Source organism: Mesoplodon densirostris, chromosome 9 (assembly GCF_025265405.1).
Source record: "Mesoplodon densirostris isolate mMesDen1 chromosome 9, mMesDen1 primary haplotype, whole genome shotgun sequence".
Lineage (NCBI taxonomy): Eukaryota > Metazoa > Chordata > Mammalia > Artiodactyla > Ziphiidae > Mesoplodon > Mesoplodon densirostris.
This window is the reverse complement of record NC_082669.1, coordinates 6,705,284-6,722,470: the sequence shown is the minus strand read 5'-3', so window position 1 is coordinate 6,722,470 and position 17,187 is coordinate 6,705,284. Positions and strand designations below refer to the sequence as shown.

The 17,187-nt window shown below is 50.6% G+C and overlaps 2 non-coding genes across 2 annotated transcripts; both read right to left on the bottom strand.

Annotated features, from left to right (window-relative positions):
* Positions 1 to 8,475: 8,475 nt before the first annotated feature.
* LOC132496600 (5S ribosomal RNA) lies at positions 8,476 to 8,594 on the bottom strand. Its single transcript, XR_009533495.1, has one exon. It is a non-coding gene; the product is annotated as a 5S ribosomal RNA (ribosomal RNA).
* An 8,474-nt stretch (positions 8,595 to 17,068) lies between these two features.
* Positions 17,069 to 17,187, bottom strand: LOC132496599 (5S ribosomal RNA). Its single transcript, XR_009533494.1, has one exon. It is a non-coding gene; the product is annotated as a 5S ribosomal RNA (ribosomal RNA).

Below are 17,187 nucleotides of genomic sequence, written 5' to 3'. Positions count from 1 at the left end.
GGGGGCGGGGACCGCGGGCTGCCTCTTGAGGCCCAGCTTCGCTTGTCCTTGCGCCTTACCGCCATCCCCGCGGCCAGCCCGGCCCGGCAGCGCCCCGCCGCCCGCCCAGGCAGGGCAACGGAGGCCTCGGGGACCGGGGCGTGGCGGAGGGGCCGTTTTCAACTTCTGGTACAGAAAAACAGAAAAAAACGGAGAGTACAATTAACCTCTTGAAATTGTCTTCTTGCACGGTTGCCCTCTTTAGAAGTTTTGGGTCCATTTTCGACCCCAGGATTGTTTTTCAGGGCAGGTGCCATTTACAGGCTGCAGTGAGTGTGAATATTTAGTGACCATGAGCACTGGGTTTAAAGCTGCTGTTGTGGGAAACGGCCACAAGGCGGCAGCATTTCTCCATTCCCTAATCTGGTTACTAGGGCAGCAGAGCCTTTCGGGGACCAATGGAATACAGAAGAAGGCATCACTGAAGTCTAATACAGAATACCGTGTCCTGGTGGATGGTAGAATGACCAGCAGGGTGTAGGAATTAGGAACTACCGGATGTATATCCTCGGTGGCTTCACTGACTGTCCCGACATCGTTTACCAGGTCCCCAGCAGCCCACGGGGCTCTCGTGGTCAGGGCAATCCCAGGATACGGAGCTCACCTGGGCAGGCCCCCCCTCCCCAGCAGCCCATGGCGCTCTCGTGGTCAGGCCCCTCCCAGGATACGGAGCTCCCCTGGGCAGGTACCCCGGCAGGGCTGGGCACACAGGTACCGTGCACGTAGCCCTCATTGCAGAGCAGCCCAGATCACCTGTCACTCAGAGCTGACACAGAGCACCTCAGAGCAGGACTTGAACGAACAAACAGCAGCTCCGACAGGTCTGTGACCCTGGGCATCACTCTGTGCGGCCTCCCTCTGCCTGGTCTTCCAGAGGCTTCCAGCGCAGCCGGGGCACCAGGCCTCTGTCTCCACCCATCACCGCTCCTCTCCCTGACTCCTGGGTTCCTCTCATTAGGAGAGGGTCTTCTTGAAGTTGTCTCCCACTCATGGGCCAGATAAAAGGAATTAGAAAACAAGCCGGAGCTGCAGCCCCTTGTCTATCCAGACTCTCAGGAGCCCACACCTGTTCCTTGGACCTGGCCGGTTCAGCGAGGTCCATTTTCTGCAATGTGAGTCCCTGAGGGGTGAGGATGGGCTGACCTGGGCAGCCTGACCCTGCCGGCCAGCCCTCCCCAGGTGTGCCTGGGTTGAGGTCCATATAAACACTGCTCCAGGCAGCAAGAGCCCCTGCAGCTGTGCCTGACGCCATATTCTCTGCCCCGTCAGCAGTCTCGGGGCTGTGCTGGTGGGAGGGAGTGAGGGGCCACGGCTCTGTGGGTGGCCCGGTGTGAGTGGGGCTCTGCTGGACTTTCTGCAGGAGTTGCCGGGCTGCCACCTGCTAAAGAAGAGGATGTGTCACCCATACCTTCCGCTGGAATTTCTCCCCGGGCAGAGGTGAGGAAGGAAAAAAGCAGTGGGGGCCGGGACAGGAGGAGTATCTCAGGCAGGGAAATGGAAAGCTTCCAGAAGAGCGCCCGGGGCCAGGACCATCCTGGCTGGCCTGCAGGCACCAAGTCGGCCTGCGTGCTGTCGCTGCTGTGGCTCCACGGCCTTTCCTCTAGGCTTTCAAGCCCTCGTACATATTCAGGTGTTTTACCTGGGAAGGGTGGGAACAGTTCAGCAGCAGCTGGCCTGGGGCTCGGCTCACGTTTACTCACAGAGGCCTCGGCACGGTCCCCCAGCTTTGCAATAAGGACGCTCCTTGCGGGGGTGGGGGGCTGCTGGCTGCATGGGAGATGATGCCCCACCTCTGACCAATTTCAGAATTGTTTACCGCTGGAGCAAGTGCCCTGATAGGGTTTTCCTGTGTATAACTGGTGGGTTCTGGTTTTTTTTTTTTTTTCTTTTTTGGTTCAAGTTAGATTTTATTCCTCTTCTATGTATTTATAGATATAAGCATGGAAATAATTCATTCCTATAAATACATCTGTGTGAAGGGAAGAACTTTTTTTCCGTTTTATTTAAAAATTTTATTTATTTTTAAAAATTTTGAAATTTAAGTTTATTTTTTTATTCAGCAGGATTATTATTAGTTATCTATTTTATGCATATACATGTATACAGGACAATCCCAATCTCCCAACTCATCCCACCACCACCAACCCATGGCTTCCCCCCTCTTGGTGTCCATACGTTTGTTCTCTACCTCTGTGTCTCTATTTCTGCCCTGCAAACCGGGTCATCTGTACCATTTTTCTAGGTTCCCCATATATGCATGAATATACAATATTTGTTTTTCTCCTTCTGACTTACTTCACTCTGTATGACAGTCTCTAGATCCGTCGACGTCTCCACAGATGACCCAGTTTCGTTCCTTTTTATGGCTGAGTAATATTCCGTTTTATATATGGACCACATCATTATCCGTTCGAATGTCTGTGGGCATTTCGGTTGCTTCCATTACCTGGCTATTGTAAATAGTGCTGCAATGAACATTGTGGTGAATGTGTCTTTTTGATTTATGGTTTTCTCTGGGTATATGCCCAGAAGTGGGATTGCTGGATCCTATGGTAATTCTATTTTTAGTTTTTTAAGGAACCTCCATGCTGTTCTCCATAGTGACTGTATCAATTGACATTCCCACCAATAGTGGAAGTGGGTTCCTTTGGTCCACACTCTCCCCAGCATTTGTTGTTTGTAGATTTTCTGATGATGCCCATTCTAACAGGTGTGAGGTGATACCTCACTGTAGTTTTGATGTGCATTTCTCTAATGATGAGTGATGTTGAGCAGCTTTTCATATGCGTCTTGGCCATCTCTGTGTCTTCTTTGAAGAAACGTCTATTTAGATCTTCTGCCCATTTTTGTATTGGGTTGTTTGTTTTTTTCATATTAAGCTGCATGAGCTGTTATATATATTGGAGATTAAACCTTTGTCCATGGATTCGTTTGCAAATATTTTCTCCCATTCTGAGGGTTGCCTTTTTCCATTCCCATTTTTTAACAAAGAAAGAAAGAAAGAAAGAAAGAAAAAGCAGAACCCTAATGTGCAGAACAAATATGCAGAACAAAATATGCCTCTTGAAAGTGTCGTTTTGAAATATGGACGTCTTTTGAATTTTTTGGTCGATATATGACCCCAGGATTTGTTTTCAGGGCAGGTGTCATTTACAGGCCTGCAATGATTTTGAATATCCACTGACCATTAGCGCTGGGATTAAAGGTGCTGTTGTGTGAAACGGCCACAAGGGGGCAGCGGTTCTCCCTTACCAAATCTGGTTACTAGGGCAGCAGAGCCTCAATGGAAGTCGTGTTCTAGGTTGTAATTTAGAATGAAATGTGCCAGGAGAAGGCCCCTTAAGTTTGTCTCACTACTTCTTGTTCGTTTTTTTAATTTAATTTTTTTATTTTTTTATCACAGCATGTTTGATTACAATGTTTGGCTTGTTGCAGGTGTGCAAGATGTGGTTCTTTTACACATATACATATGTCTGTTCTTCCTGGGATCCTTTTGCCATGTACGTTAGGACAGAATGTTGAGTAGTCTTCTCTTGGTATTCTGTAGGTCTTTGGTGATTATATATTTCACCTGTGTTTGTATATGTCTGTTAACCCCAATCTCGTAATGTATCCACTCCTCACACCTTTCCGTTGGTGAACCATAAGTTTGTTTAATGAAGCTGGGATTGCCCTTCTCTGTGGAAATATCTTCACTGGTATCAATTTTTAGGTAACACCTATAAGTGATATCATACGATACGTGTCTTTCTCTTTCTGACTTACTACAAGTCACGTGATCACCTCTAGACTCATGTACGGTGCTGCAAATGGCATTGTGTCCTTTTCTTCCTTGGCTAATATTCTGTCTGTACATGTACCAGTTCTCCTTTGTCCACTCATCTGTTGATGGACTTTTTGGTTGCTTCCACGTCATGGCTATTGTAATGCTGCGGCAATGCACATTTGCCTGCCTGTGTCTTTCCAATTCTGTCTTCTTAGGTTATAGGCCCAGGAGTGGGCCTGCTGGATCATATGGTAGAGGAATGTTTACCTTGTAGAGGCACCTCCAGTCTGTTCTCATTAGTGGCTCTTCCCAGGTTACGTCCCGCTTAAAGTTGAGGGTATGCACTTCTCCACAACACCTTCAGCATTTTTTGTTTGTAGTTTTTTTGCTTATTATGTTTAATTCTTATGTTTATTCTGACTAGTGTGAGCCGATATACCACTTTGTGGCTGGATTTGCATGCGTCTCATAATCCCTTGAAATTGAGCTTTCTGGCATGTCCTTCTTTTCTTCAACTGTGAGTACAGCTTACCTCTTCAAATTGTTTTCGTGAAGTGTGTGTGACATTTAGAAATATTTTGGCCATTACCTCCCTCAAGACGTTTTGAGGGCAGGTTTCATTTACAGCCCACCAGTACTGCTGCATATGAAGTGACCCTTAGCACAGGTCTTAAAGTTGCTGTTGCAGGTAACGGCCAGAGGGCGGCAGCATTTCTGCTTTTCCCAACCTGGGAACTAGGCAAACAGACCATCCGGGCAGTGGTGTTCCTCGGTTATATATTAGAGTGGAATGTGCCCCCCAAAGCTGATGTCTCCTTACTTATGTTTGTTTTATAAATTGTATTTATATATTTTTTTATTGGAGTCATATTCCATTGTGTACATGGACCACTTCTTCTTTGTGCATTCCTCTGTTGATGGACATTTTCGTAGCTTCCAAGTGTTGGCTATGGTAAATATTGCTGGAGTGGAGGATTGCCAGCCTGTGTTTTTTTTTTTTTTTTTTTAATGCGGTACGTGGGCCTCTCACTGCGGTGGACCCTCCCATTGCAGAGCACAGGCTCCGGACGCGCAGGCCCAGCAGCCCTAGCTCACGGGACAAGCCGCTCTGCGGCACGTGGGATCTTCCCGACCCGGGGCATGAACGCGTGTCCCCTGCATTGGCAGGTGGGCTCTCAACCACTGGGCCACCAGTGAAGCCCAGCCTGTGTTTTTTTGATTCTCATCCCCTCAGGCGATAGGCCCAGCAGTGGGTATGCTTGATTGAATGGTAGCTCAGTATTTACCTTTACAAGGCACCTCATTTTTGTTTTCACTACTGGCTCTTACCATGTCCCACTTTGGACCAAGGGTAGGCATTTCTCTAAAACCCCTTCAGCATTTACTTTTTGCAGAATTCTTGCTGATGGCCATTCTGACTGGTGTGAGTGGATAGGTTTTTGTAATTTGGATTTGCATATCTTTAATTATTCCTAATGTTCAGCAGTTTTCCATGCCGTTTTAAATTTCTTTTTTTGCCATTACACTATGCTTTTATTAGAAAAAATATATATATATATGTACTGGGGAACATTAAATATCTTGGATGTGCTAATGAGAAAATCATTTTCTCTACATGGACGGAATTTTTACTTGGAGACATGTTTTCCTACTAAAGGGAAGACTAAAGAAGGATTTTACTGTCGACCAGGCAAGACACCTCCCCAAAGATGACAATGCCTTGGACAGTGCTTATGGCGGGCTGGGGCACCTGGAATCCTTGGCCCATACTGGCAGGTACTAACTGGAAACACACTCTTCCTGGGGGGCAAGGATGGGAGGCACCTTAGGCCCAGCTGCTCATCGTCGAACCTTACACTGTTCAAACTCTGTTGGTGTCTGACTTCCCTTTCCCTGACAGAACAACTCTGGCCCTTGGAGGTGGCTTTATGACTGCAGGCTGTAGAACCCATCATTCTCCCTTGCTCTGGGTAGGAGGTAAGCCTATGGCAGCAGAAACCCCCACACACTGGGACTTGGCATTCCAGTCTGTGTTCATTTAACTTTGTGGCGTGAAGTCCATGGTGAATCGCTCTTGTTTCTTCTACGATCTGTCCAACAGCGGGCATGAGTGCCTGACCCTCAGCAGTCTCACTCTTCAAGGTTGATCTGCTTTGGACTGATCCGTGACTCCGGGCAGTGGCTGATATGGGCTTTTTTTTTTTCTTTGCAGAGCATCTCGACCATTGACTTTTTTATTGGGGAAAATCCACTTTAAAAATAGCCTCATCCTTTTTCTGAAGAGGCTCTCTGGAGGGCTACATTTCTTCTCTGGCATGAGCTGGAGACATCTGCTCCCAATAGAGTCTGTTATTCCCCTGACCTGGGCAGGGCGGCTCGTACTTCCAGCTTGAGGGGTCCCTCATTCTTTAAACCTCTCTTCATGCTCTCCCGGTTTATGCCTCCTACGGCCCTCTCTTTTGTAAGTAGGGGCAATCATCTTGCTCTGGCTCTTCCATGAGTCTTGGAGTTTTGAAGTTTGGGGCTCCTGCTGCCCTAGGTTGCTCCTTTGGCCTTCCATAAGGCCACTTGGCTCCTGGGAAGCTAACGTGTCTCTGGTGGGGACTCTCTGGGGATGGCACTGAGGCACCTGAGAAGCCAAGTTGTCTGCAGCAAGGAACCTGTGTTTGGGAAAGTCCTGAAGCTGGTTGTCTGACTGTACCTTTACTTTGGAGTTAAACTCACTAGCAACCTCCATGTTAAGGCATGGCTCACCTAGATGTTGGAAAACAGACATTCTAGGTAGTAGGAAACTTTTCCTGGCCCCTGGCACCTCTAAACTCCTCATAGGTACATTTGTGGTTTGGGATTTTGTCAACACTTTGGTTTCCAAGATAACACTAGACTGTGGTTGAAGAGCAGGAGACTCCTTGGCCTCCACAGCCTCCCTGGCCTCTTCACCTCTCAAAGATTGGGATCCTAAGTTCACCTCCATCACTGTTACCCTATGGCAGGGGTCTCCTGAGGCCTGACCACCACTCTCCTCTCTTGGCTCGTTCCTGACCATTGCTGAACTTGGACCTGGCTCTAGGCTGTCCCTCTTGACCCATTCCACAGTCTCACTCTTCCAGGTTCTGCCCACAAGGCTGAGCGTGAGGGACTGAGAAGGTGGCCTTCCCTGCTGTGCAGTCAGAGAAGCCTTTGAGGGCCCATGGTAGTCACCAGGTGGAATCGCTCCCAGGGCACTCTGGATTTCCTTACACACAGTGGAGGGGACAAGGAGAGGCCTCGTCAGGGCAGGAACGGACTCTTCTGTTCTCACCTTCTCTCCTGAATGAGCCTGAGGAGGTTTCTCCAGGAACTCAGCAAACGTGACTGTTGAGTGGGGCCCAGATACACAGGTGGCTGAAGGGGACGAGGCTAACCGCAGGATGGTGGAGGGTTGGAACTTTGTCGACTTCAAGAGATTGATGGGCTTGAGGACCTTGAGGGGTAGGGTCCGCCCGTGCTTTACCCAAAACCTTGTAATATGTGCTTCCAGCACCTCTCGAGTGTCTTGAACCAGGAAGGAAACCCTACAGGAGGTGTTCCTGCAGGGTTCCCAAGCCTTCAAGCAGTATCCTCCACAGGCTCCAGCAGGCACTGCTTTGCACATCTCACCAGGAGGGTCTTGACATGAGAGCTGATGAAAGTTGCCCTTGCCAGGAAGCCTCCCCAGGCAGCTCCGCAGAGGTGAAGCCAGGTTGTGAGTCCCCTCCAGTTCTTCCAGGCAATCTCTGCAAGCTTTCAAAGATCTCCTTTTCTTCCTACTCCTGCTCCTCCCCTTCAGCTCTACTTGATGCTTCCTGATGTTTCTAGGTTTCCTAGGTGGTGCTAAGAATGGATTACTCTGGAAGCAGGGGAGTAACATGAGGAAGAGCCCCAGTCCACACAGGAAGCCAAGGATGATATCAATCACCCAGGAAGTTGGGCTGGATCTCAGCCAGATAGCAACAGTGTTTTTCAAAGAAAAGAGATTCTCCGTCTTCTGAACTGCATTGCCGCCCTCAGGCAACAGAGCTCTGGGAGTTCACTTGATGGCAGAACCCCAGGCCTGCATCACAGAGCTGTGGCCTTGTCACAAAGGGCTTCTGAGTGTGGGGGAGGGGCACTAAGAGCAATAGGCTGAATCACTGCCCCTCTTTCCCATCCAGACCTTTATCCGGAGAGAGCTGCAGAGAGCCACACCGGCGGACAGGTGGCGGCGCCGGGGCTGGGCGCCGGTGGGGCCGGCCAGGTGCATGTGGAGGGGCTCGCGGGCCGCACGGACGGCCCCCGGGCCCGCGGCGGAGTCTGGGTCCGGGCCAGCCACCCCCGGAGCTTCAGGTGTGCCGCTGCCTTCCAGGGCCGCCTTCGGGCCGCATGCAGCGGCTCCTCTGGCGCGCTGTGGTGGTGGTTGGGGGGCGGTGCAACCCGCCCCCCGGGCCCGCGGCGGAGTCTGGGTCCGGGCCAGACACCCCCGGAGCTTCAGGTGTGCCGCTGCCTTCCAAGGCCGCCTTCGGGCCGCATGGAGCGGCCCCTCTGGCGCGCTGTGGTGGGGGGGGGGAGGGAGGAGGTGGGGCCTGCAGCGGTGCCCGGCGGGGGGCGGAGCTGGCGGCCCCCGCCGCGGGCGACTAAAGGAGAAGGCGGAGCCGCAGCAGCGGGAGGCCAAAAGCCTACAGCACCCGGTATTCCCAGGCGGTCTCCCAGCCAAGTACTAACCAGGCCCGACCCTGCTTAGCTTCCGAGATCAGACGAGATCGGGCGCGTTCAGGGTGGTATGGCCGTAGACGGGACGGGAACCGCGGGCTGCCTCTTGAGGCCCAGCTTCGCTTGTCCTTGCGCCTTACCGCCATCCCCGCGGCCAGCCCGGCCCGGCAGCGCCCCGCCGCCCGCCCAGGCAGGGCAACGGAGGCCTCGGGGACCGGGGCGTGGCGGAGGGGCCGTTTTCAACTTCTGGTACAGAAAAACAGAAAAAAACGGAGAGTACAATTAACCTCTTGAAATTGTCTTCTTGCACGGTTGCCCTCTTTAGAAGTTTTGGGTCCATTTTCGACCCCAGGATTGTTTTTCAGGGCAGGTGCCATTTACAGGCTGCAGTGAGTGTGAATATTTAGTGACCATGAGCACTGGGTTTAAAGCTGCTGTTGTGGGAAACGGCCACAAGGCGGCAGCATTTCTCCATTCCCTAATCTGGTTACTAGGGCAGCAGAGCCTTTCGGGGACCAATGGAATACAGAAGAAGGCATCACTGAAGTCTAATACAGAATACCGTGTCCTGGTGGATGGTAGAATGACCAGCAGGGTGTAGGAATTAGGAACTACCGGATGTATATCCTCGGTGGCTTCACTGACTGTCCCGACATCGTTTACCAGGTCCCCAGCAGCCCACGGGGCTCTCGTGGTCAGGGCAATCCCAGGATACGGAGCTCACCTGGGCAGGCCCCCCCTCCCCAGCAGCCCATGGCGCTCTCGTGGTCAGGCCCCTCCCAGGATACGGAGCTCCCCTGGGCAGGTACCCCGGCAGGGCTGGGCACACAGGTACCGTGCACGTAGCCCTCATTGCAGAGCAGCCCAGATCACCTGTCACTCAGAGCTGACACAGAGCACCTCAGAGCAGGACTTGAACGAACAAACAGCAGCTCCGACAGGTCTGTGACCCTGGGCATCACTCTGTGCGGCCTCCCTCTGCCTGGTCTTCCAGAGGCTTCCAGCGCAGCCGGGGCACCAGGCCTCTGTCTCCACCCATCACCGCTCCTCTCCCTGACTCCTGGGTTCCTCTCATTAGGAGAGGGTCTTCTTGAAGTTGTCTCCCACTCATGGGCCAGATAAAAGGATTAGAAAACAAGCCGGAGCTGCAGCCCCTTGTCTATCCAGACTCTCAGGAGCCCACACCTGTTCCTTGGACCTGGCCGGTTCAGCGAGGTCCATTTTCTGCAATGTGAGTCCCTGAGGGGTGAGGATGGGCTGACCTGGGCAGCCTGACCCTGCCGGCCAGCCCTCCCCAGGTGTGCCTGGGTTGAGGTCCATATAAACACTGCTCCAGGCAGCAAGAGCCCCTGCAGCTGTGCCTGACGCCATATTCTCTGCCCCGTCAGCAGTCTCGGGGCTGTGCTGGTGGGAGGGAGTGAGGGGCCACGGCTCTGTGGGTGGCCCGGTGTGAGTGGGGCTCTGCTGGACTTTCTGCAGGAGTTGCCGGGCTGCCACCTGCTAAAGAAGAGGATGTGTCACCCATACCTTCCGCTGGAATTTCTCCCCGGGCAGAGGTGAGGAAGGAAAAAAGCAGTGGGGGCCGGGACAGGAGGAGTATCTCAGGCAGGGAAATGGAAAGCTTCCAGAAGAGCGCCCGGGGCCAGGACCATCCTGGCTGGCCTGCAGGCACCAAGTCGGCCTGCGTGCTGTCGCTGCTGTGGCTCCACGGCCTTTCCTCTAGGCTTTCAAGCCCTCGTACATATTCAGGTGTTTTACCTGGGAAGGGTGGGAACAGTTCAGCAGCAGCTGGCCTGGGGCTCGGCTCACGTTTACTCACAGAGGCCTCGGCACGGTCCCCCAGCTTTGCAATAAGGACGCTCCTTGCGGGGGTGGGGGGCTGCTGGCTGCATGGGAGATGATGCCCCACCTCTGACCAATTTCAGAATTGTTTACCGCTGGAGCAAGTGCCCTGATAGGGTTTTCCTGTGTATAACTGGTGGGTTCTGGTTTTTTTTTTTTTTTTCTTTTTTGGTTCAAGTTAGATTTTATTCCTCTTCTATGTATTTATAGATATAAGCATGGAAATAATTCATTCCTATAAATACATCTGTGTGAAGGGAAGAACTTTTTTTCCGTTTTATTTAAAAATTTTATTTATTTTTAAAAATTTTGAAATTTAAGTTTATTTTTTTATTCAGCAGGATTATTATTAGTTATCTATTTTATGCATATACATGTATACAGGACAATCCCAATCTCCCAACTCATCCCACCACCACCAACCCATGGCTTCCCCCCTCTTGGTGTCCATACGTTTGTTCTCTACCTCTGTGTCTCTATTTCTGCCCTGCAAACCGGGTCATCTGTACCATTTTTCTAGGTTCCCCATATATGCATGAATATACAATATTTGTTTTTCTCCTTCTGACTTACTTCACTCTGTATGACAGTCTCTAGATCCGTCGACGTCTCCACAGATGACCCAGTTTCGTTCCTTTTTATGGCTGAGTAATATTCCGTTTTATATATGGACCACATCATTATCCGTTCGAATGTCTGTGGGCATTTCGGTTGCTTCCATTACCTGGCTATTGTAAATAGTGCTGCAATGAACATTGTGGTGAATGTGTCTTTTTGATTTATGGTTTTCTCTGGGTATATGCCCAGAAGTGGGATTGCTGGATCCTATGGTAATTCTATTTTTAGTTTTTTAAGGAACCTCCATGCTGTTCTCCATAGTGACTGTATCAATTGACATTCCCACCAATAGTGGAAGTGGGTTCCTTTGGTCCACACTCTCCCCAGCATTTGTTGTTTGTAGATTTTCTGATGATGCCCATTCTAACAGGTGTGAGGTGATACCTCACTGTAGTTTTGATGTGCATTTCTCTAATGATGAGTGATGTTGAGCAGCTTTTCATATGCGTCTTGGCCATCTCTGTGTCTTCTTTGAAGAAACGTCTATTTAGATCTTCTGCCCATTTTTGTATTGGGTTGTTTGTTTTTTTCATATTAAGCTGCATGAGCTGTTATATATATTGGAGATTAAACCTTTGTCCATGGATTCGTTTGCAAATATTTTCTCCCATTCTGAGGGTTGCCTTTTTCCATTCCCATTTTTTAACAAAGAAAGAAAGAAAGAAAGAAAGAAAAAGCAGAACCCTAATGTGCAGAACAAATATGCAGAACAAAATATGCCTCTTGAAAGTGTCGTTTTGAAATATGGACGTCTTTTGAATTTTTTGGTCGATATATGACCCCAGGATTTGTTTTCAGGGCAGGTGTCATTTACAGGCCTGCAATGATTTTGAATATCCACTGACCATTAGCGCTGGGATTAAAGGTGCTGTTGTGTGAAACGGCCACAAGGGGGCAGCGGTTCTCCCTTACCAAATCTGGTTACTAGGGCAGCAGAGCCTCAATGGAAGTCGTGTTCTAGGTTGTAATTTAGAATGAAATGTGCCAGGAGAAGGCCCCTTAAGTTTGTCTCACTACTTCTTGTTCGTTTTTTTAATTTAATTTTTTTATTTTTTTATCACAGCATGTTTGATTACAATGTTTGGCTTGTTGCAGGTGTGCAAGATGTGGTTCTTTTACACATATACATATGTCTGTTCTTCCTGGGATCCTTTTGCCATGTACGTTAGGACAGAATGTTGAGTAGTCTTCTCTTGGTATTCTGTAGGTCTTTGGTGATTATATATTTCACCTGTGTTTGTATATGTCTGTTAACCCCAATCTCGTAATGTATCCACTCCTCACACCTTTCCGTTGGTGAACCATAAGTTTGTTTAATGAAGCTGGGATTGCCCTTCTCTGTGGAAATATCTTCACTGGTATCAATTTTTAGGTAACACCTATAAGTGATATCATACGATACGTGTCTTTCTCTTTCTGACTTACTACAAGTCACGTGATCACCTCTAGACTCATGTACGGTGCTGCAAATGGCATTGTGTCCTTTTCTTCCTTGGCTAATATTCTGTCTGTACATGTACCAGTTCTCCTTTGTCCACTCATCTGTTGATGGACTTTTTGGTTGCTTCCACGTCATGGCTATTGTAATGCTGCGGCAATGCACATTTGCCTGCCTGTGTCTTTCCAATTCTGTCTTCTTAGGTTATAGGCCCAGGAGTGGGCCTGCTGGATCATATGGTAGAGGAATGTTTACCTTGTAGAGGCACCTCCAGTCTGTTCTCATTAGTGGCTCTTCCCAGGTTACGTCCCGCTTAAAGTTGAGGGTATGCACTTCTCCACAACACCTTCAGCATTTTTTGTTTGTAGTTTTTTTGCTTATTATGTTTAATTCTTATGTTTATTCTGACTAGTGTGAGCCGATATACCACTTTGTGGCTGGATTTGCATGCGTCTCATAATCCCTTGAAATTGAGCTTTCTGGCATGTCCTTCTTTTCTTCAACTGTGAGTACAGCTTACCTCTTCAAATTGTTTTCGTGAAGTGTGTGTGACATTTAGAAATATTTTGGCCATTACCTCCCTCAAGACGTTTTGAGGGCAGGTTTCATTTACAGCCCACCAGTACTGCTGCATATGAAGTGACCCTTAGCACAGGTCTTAAAGTTGCTGTTGCAGGTAACGGCCAGAGGGCGGCAGCATTTCTGCTTTTCCCAACCTGGGAACTAGGCAAACAGACCATCCGGGCAGTGGTGTTCCTCGGTTATATATTAGAGTGGAATGTGCCCCCCAAAGCTGATGTCTCCTTACTTATGTTTGTTTTATAAATTGTATTTATATATTTTTTTATTGGAGTCATATTCCATTGTGTACATGGACCACTTCTTCTTTGTGCATTCCTCTGTTGATGGACATTTTCGTAGCTTCCAAGTGTTGGCTATGGTAAATATTGCTGGAGTGGAGGATTGCCAGCCTGTGTTTTTTTTTTTTTTTTTTTAATGCGGTACGTGGGCCTCTCACTGCGGTGGACCCTCCCATTGCAGAGCACAGGCTCCGGACGCGCAGGCCCAGCAGCCCTAGCTCACGGGACAAGCCGCTCTGCGGCACGTGGGATCTTCCCGACCCGGGGCATGAACGCGTGTCCCCTGCATTGGCAGGTGGGCTCTCAACCACTGGGCCACCAGTGAAGCCCAGCCTGTGTTTTTTTGATTCTCATCCCCTCAGGCGATAGGCCCAGCAGTGGGTATGCTTGATTGAATGGTAGCTCAGTATTTACCTTTACAAGGCACCTCATTTTTGTTTTCACTACTGGCTCTTACCATGTCCCACTTTGGACCAAGGGTAGGCATTTCTCTAAAACCCCTTCAGCATTTACTTTTTGCAGAATTCTTGCTGATGGCCATTCTGACTGGTGTGAGTGGATAGGTTTTTGTAATTTGGATTTGCATATCTTTAATTATTCCTAATGTTCAGCAGTTTTCCATGCCGTTTTAAATTTCTTTTTTTGCCATTACACTATGCTTTTATTAGAAAAAAAAAATATATATATGTACTGGGGAACATTAAATATCTTGGATGTGCTAATGAGAAAATCATTTTCTCTACATGGACTGAAATTTTACTTGGAGACATGTTTTCCTACTAAAGGGAAGACTAAAGAAGGATTTTACTGTCGACCAGGCAAGACACCTCCCCAAAGATGACAATGCCTTGGACAGTGCTTATGGCGGGCTGGGGCACCTGGAATCCTTGGCCCATACTGGCAGGTACTAACTGGAAACACACTCTTCCTGGGGGGCAAGGATGGGAGGCACCTTAGGCCCAGCTGCTCATCGTCGAACCTTACACTGTTCAAACTCTGTTGGTGTCTGACTTCCCTTTCCCTGACAGAACAACTCTGGCCCTTGGAGGTGGCTTTATGACTGCAGGCTGTAGAACCCATCATTCTCCCTTGCTCTGGGTAGGAGGTAAGCCTATGGCAGCAGAAACCCCCACACACTGGGACTTGGCATTCCAGTCTGTGTTCATTTAACTTTGTGGCGTGAAGTCCATGGTGAATCGCTCTTGTTTCTTCTACGATCTGTCCAACAGCGGGCATGAGTGCCTGACCCTCAGCAGTCTCACTCTTCAAGGTTGATCTGCTTTGGACTGATCCGTGACTCCGGGCAGTGGCTGATATGGGCTTTTTTTTTTTCTTTGCAGAGCATCTCGACCATTGACTTTTTTATTGGGGAAAATCCACTTTAAAAATAGCCTCATCCTTTTTCTGAAGAGGCTCTCTGGAGGGCTACATTTCTTCTCTGGCATGAGCTGGAGACATCTGCTCCCAATAGAGTCTGTTATTCCCCTGACCTGGGCAGGGCGGCTCGTACTTCCAGCTTGAGGGGTCCCTCATTCTTTAAACCTCTCTTCATGCTCTCCCGGTTTATGCCTCCTACGGCCCTCTCTTTTGTAAGTAGGGGCAATCATCTTGCTCTGGCTCTTCCATGAGTCTTGGAGTTTTGAAGTTTGGGGCTCCTGCTGCCCTAGGTTGCTCCTTTGGCCTTCCATAAGGCCACTTGGCTCCTGGGAAGCTAACGTGTCTCTGGTGGGGACTCTCTGGGGATGGCACTGAGGCACCTGAGAAGCCAAGTTGTCTGCAGCAAGGAACCTGTGTTTGGGAAAGTCCTGAAGCTGGTTGTCTGACTGTACCTTTACTTTGGAGTTAAACTCACTAGCAACCTCCATGTTAAGGCATGGCTCACCTAGATGTTGGAAAACAGACATTCTAGGTAGTAGGAAACTTTTCCTGGCCCCTGGCACCTCTAAACTCCTCATAGGTACATTTGTGGTTTGGGATTTTGTCAACACTTTGGTTTCCAAGATAACACTAGACTGTGGTTGAAGAGCAGGAGACTCCTTGGCCTCCACAGCCTCCCTGGCCTCTTCACCTCTCAAAGATTGGGATCCTAAGTTCACCTCCATCACTGTTACCCTATGGCAGGGGTCTCCTGAGGCCTGACCACCACTCTCCTCTCTTGGCTCGTTCCTGACCATTGCTGAACTTGGACCTGGCTCTAGGCTGTCCCTCTTGACCCATTCCACAGTCTCACTCTTCCAGGTTCTGCCCACAAGGCTGAGCGTGAGGGACTGAGAAGGTGGCCTTCCCTGCTGTGCAGTCAGAGAAGCCTTTGAGGGCCCATGGTAGTCACCAGGTGGAATCGCTCCCAGGGCACTCTGGATTTCCTTACACACAGTGGAGGGGACAAGGAGAGGCCTCGTCAGGGCAGGAACGGACTCTTCTGTTCTCACCTTCTCTCCTGAATGAGCCTGAGGAGGTTTCTCCAGGAACTCAGCAAACGTGACTGTTGAGTGGGGCCCAGATACACAGGTGGCTGAAGGGGACGAGGCTAACCGCAGGATGGTGGAGGGTTGGAACTTTGTCGACTTCAAGAGATTGATGGGCTTGAGGACCTTGAGGGGTAGGGTCCGCCCGTGCTTTACCCAAAACCTTGTAATATGTGCTTCCAGCACCTCTCGAGTGTCTTGAACCAGGAAGGAAACCCTACAGGAGGTGTTCCTGCAGGGTTCCCAAGCCTTCAAGCAGTATCCTCCACAGGCTCCAGCAGGCACTGCTTTGCACATCTCACCAGGAGGGTCTTGACATGAGAGCTGATGAAAGTTGCCCTTGCCAGGAAGCCTCCCCAGGCAGCTCCGCAGAGGTGAAGCCAGGTTGTGAGTCCCCTCCAGTTCTTCCAGGCAATCTCTGCAAGCTTTCAAAGATCTCCTTTTCTTCCTACTCCTGCTCCTCCCCTTCAGCTCTACTTGATGCTTCCTGATGTTTCTAGGTTTCCTAGGTGGTGCTAAGAATGGATTACTCTGGAAGCAGGGGAGTAACATGAGGAAGAGCCCCAGTCCACACAGGAAGCCAAGGATGATATCAATCACCCAGGAAGTTGGGCTGGATCTCAGCCAGATAGCAACAGTGTTTTTCAAAGAAAAGAGATTCTCCGTCTTCTGAACTGCATTGCCGCCCTCAGGCAACAGAGCTCTGGGAGTTCACTTGATGGCAGAACCCCAGGCCTGCATCACAGAGCTGTGGCCTTGTCACAAAGGGCTTCTGAGTGTGGGGGAGGGGCACTAAGAGCAATAGGCTGAATCACTGCCCCTCTTTCCCATCCAGACCTTTATCCGGAGAGAGCTGCAGAGAGCCACACCGGCGGACAGGTGGCGGCGCCGGGGCTGGGCGCCGGTGGGGCCGGCCAGGTGCACGTGGAGGGGCTCGCGGGCCGCACGGACGGCCCCCGGGCCCGCGGCGGAGTCTGGGTCCGGGCCAGCCACCCCCGGAGCTTCAGGTGTGCCGCTGCCTTCCAGGGCCGCCTTCGGGCCGCATGCAGCGGCTCCTCTGGCGCGCTGTGGTGGTGGTTGGGGGGCGGTGCAACCCGCCCCCCGGGCCCGCGGCGGAGTCTGGGTCCGGGCCAGACACCCCCGGAGCTTCAGGTGTGCCGCTGCCTTCCAAGGCCGCCTTCGGGCCGCATGGAGCGGCCCCTCTGGCGCGCTGTGGTGGGGGGGGGGAGGGAGGAGGTGGGGCCTGCAGCGGTGCCCGGCGGGGGGCGGAGCTGGCGGCCCCCGCCGCGGGCGACTAAAGGAGAAGGCGGAGCCGCAGCAGCGGGAGGCCAAAAGCCTACAGCACCCGGTATTCCCAGGCGGTCTCCCAGCCAAGTACTAACCAGGCCCGACCCTGCTTAGCTTCCGAGATCAGACGAGATCGGGCGCGTTCAGGGTGGTATGGCCGTAGAC